The sequence below is a fragment of the Manis pentadactyla genome, chromosome 19, assembly GCF_030020395.1.
Source record: "Manis pentadactyla isolate mManPen7 chromosome 19, mManPen7.hap1, whole genome shotgun sequence".
Lineage (NCBI taxonomy): Eukaryota > Metazoa > Chordata > Mammalia > Pholidota > Manidae > Manis > Manis pentadactyla.
In genome coordinates, this window is record NC_080037.1 from 23,969,844 (window position 1) to 23,973,382 (window position 3,539).

Sequence of the window (3,539 nt, forward strand, 5' to 3'; positions counted from 1 at the left end):
TTTTTTTCCCAAAAATTTAAAAGGTCAAAAAAATATAATGGTTTGACTCACACATATCAATTGTAGTTGGTGAATAATTTTATTTTTAAAATAAAATGAATTATGCTATGAAATATTTCATATGCAATTTTCCTTCATAATTTTATCATCCAATCTCTTAAATTAAGACAAGTTTGAGAAGTTTCCAATCAACATGGAAAAATTCGCTGCAAGATGATAAGAAATAATTTAGATGTGTGTAACTCAGACATGACATTTAGGAAACAGACCATTTCTGTTATGATCTCCTTAGACTACAAAAACTTTAGAAAGCTCACGTTGATTATATGACTTGTCTGCCATCTAAAAGTAAATGCTACTGCTTATAAAAGTACAGATGGGTCAGTCAGTGGCAATGTTGTCATCCACGAGGCCTTACATGTCATCAACTTGGATTGACTTTTCTTTATCCTGAAAAAAGCTTTACTGTTTCCATTCAATCTGTGGCTTAGGAGAGGCCTCCGGAGTGGTGAAAAAGCTGCCTAGTGGCTGCAGGGAGAGGCTCAGGCAGAAGCCCTGACACCAGGGAGATGCCAGAGGGGCCCCTCTAAGCTTCTGGGCCCCAGAGGCTCTAGGCAGGCTTGACGGTGAGCCTTTCAAAGAGATGCTCGCCCTGTCCAGCCTGGAGGCCAGGCAGCCTGAGGAGTCTGGTCAGGTGCTCGCCCATCTTCTTGATGAGTTTCACCTCCTCATCTAGGAAGTGTTTCCTCCCAGAAGTCACAGAGGTGGGGGTCTGAACATTCACAACCCAGAGCATGCAGAGCCAAAGGGCCTGGCTCAGGTTCTCCTCCAGGACCATGGTGGCTTCCATGGCACCCAGGGCTTTATCCCACTCATCTTGGGTTGGCTTCTGCACATCCTGGAAGAGGGTGGTGGCCCACCCTGCTAGTTGGCATCTCTGCAGAAGTGGCCCACACTCTCCAGAGCCACATCTTCACCATCGACATAGAAGGCCAGAGAGCGGCAGATGCAGGAGGCCTGCAGGTACAGGCTGACCAGGCTGCGGACGGTGGCCTCCACTTTGGTACAATGATTATTACTAATCTGGGAGCTCATGGTTGATAGGCAATAAAGTGCTAAGCTCAAAACACAGTTTGGGTCAATCCCAGTGACAGAGAATGACTGAGAAGGTGATTCTGAAGGTGGCGACTGGAGAAAAGCTTGGAGGGCTGTCAGAGACTGCTTACAGGGGCGTCTCTGGTCCTGTTTCATCCAAACGCTGTTAAGGAAGAGACAGATTTGCTGGGCTGCTGGTCACACCAGAGTTTACTTTTTGATGGGCTCTAGAATGTCAAAGCCAAGTAAAAGGACATTTTTAAAGGTTAGTGTTATATCATGCTGAAGGTTACATTGTAAGACTTCTTTTTTATTTGAAAAATATAACTAGAGGTTATCGCAGTGCTATTGTTTCTTTTGCCATTTATTTTACTTTGTTATTTGATCTAGAAAAGAGAAAAAAAGTAGGTCATATCTATTGCCATTTTGCTTTACAAATAAGTCATGTTGGAAAAAAAATTAGATGTAGCATGTCAGCATAGCCACCTAGAACAAGAAAGAACCATGCAATTTCTGATTTCTTGATAAATCTTGTCAGTGAAATCTCAGTATAATTCTGCAAGCAAAGCAAGGTTGAATTCATGTAAACTAGTAATGTTCCTTTAAAAATCTATTTAGGGTGCTATAGAACAAACGTTGATTTATTTATTTGTCCATATGTCATTTGCACAAGAATTTATTGTTAAATTTATTATGAAACTACTACTTGCCAAGAATTTTACCAAACACAATATAAAAGTATCTTTAAAGAGTTCACAATTCAGTTGGTAAAATAGGTGATGGAAAATCTCTCAAGTGTCTTGTAGCCTGTGATTAGTAAATATCATTTCTTGTTACTAAAATCAGAAATACCAAAGAGATGGTTTGTTCATTTAATTCCTAACACTGACAGTTTCAGGAGGGACGAAAAATGTTCTGTCTACCTCTGTGATCAAATAAACAAACAAAAACAAAAACAAAAGAAACAAAACTTGATCATCACCCCCTGAAGAGGGCAGTTAGAAGGCTTTCTGCCTTATGTAGCAGAACACATCAACACAAAATGCCTTGAACTATAAGAAATGTTGGACTGTTCTTTCATGTAATATTATTTCATGTAATTATAAAGACAATAGGCTTTCTCTTTCTCTTAGATATTCTCTAGGTCTGCTCTCCCCCAAGGGCTAGTGGAGGAACAGCTGGTAGAAAGACTGATAGAGTGCAGTATTTCCAGGTATCAGAACCAAACATAGCAAATCCAGAAAAAAAAAAAGAATCGATTGTTGCACCACTTTCTTAACAATGAAAAAACTTTCCTCATTATTTAGGTTAAATGTCTACTCTTAACCAAACACTGGCTAGGAGAATGAGAGTACTATAACTAGTTTAAGGTCTAAAGCAGTTTAAACAATATCAGATCTAAAATTGAAAGTAAGAATGAATTTACCTTTGTTTGGCATGAATAAAATGGAAATTTTTTAAAAATCAGGGTTCTATGGAGCAGAAAAAAGTGTTGGGTAGATAACTAATAGAATCTACTCTGCTGAACCTACTGATTATCATGAAAAGTTTATAATTTAATAAATAATAGTTTACTAATTAATATTAATTAATTAGAGTCTAAGTATACATTTGTATAGGTAAAAAGGTACACAGTATGCCTTTGTTCAAAATAACAAAGATCTGACCTCTTAACCAAGTTTTGGATCTCTTCCTGGAGGTCATACTATCATCTCCCAGGTGCTGAGAAGCAAGAGCATTTCCAGTTGAAACAAGCTGTGGGGCTCATGTAATAGCTGTTACTCTTCTAGTAAATTACCTTCACATCAGAGCTAGTAACTCTATGACACAATTAGACCAATAGTTCTCAAAATATCGTCTTCAGACAAGTAAGATCATTAGCACTTGTGAACTTCTTAAAATACAAATTCTCAGACTCCAACCCAAACCTACTGAATCACAAACTTTGGGTTCAAGGTCTGGTAATACGTGAATTTAAAAGTCCTACAGATGATTCTGAATATGTTAACATTTAAGAACCACTGAAAACAACTTTCTATTATCAGTTTTTCATTATCCTAACTGTACTTTATTTCAAGCTTCTTTTTCCCAGTATAGCCCCATGGTTCTGGTATCTTCATTTCAATATTTTTACTAGTGCTATTAATTATTTTCTTTTCTTTCCTCACTCTTCTCCATGCAGCAAATGCCAAAACCATCTCTCTCACACCACTGGATCACCTTCTGTATGTAAATGACTAGAACTTCACCATCCAATTTGGCAGCCACCAACCACATATCACCAATGAAACTGAGATTAACTTTAAAAAATTCAGACATATTAAGCCACATTTCAAATGTTGAATAGTCACATGTGCCATAATGGACAACATATTTATGAACCATATCTATCTATCATTGTAGAAAATACTATTGGAGAGGAATGGACTAGAGCATCACAAATT

At 37.8% G+C, this 3,539-nt stretch overlaps 1 pseudogene; it reads right to left on the reverse strand.

Annotated features, from left to right (window-relative positions):
- Nucleotides 1–409: 409 nt before the first annotated feature.
- LOC118929534 (ferritin light chain-like) lies at nucleotides 410–1,412 on the reverse strand (annotated as a pseudogene).
- Nucleotides 1,413–3,539: the final 2,127 nt, after the last annotated feature.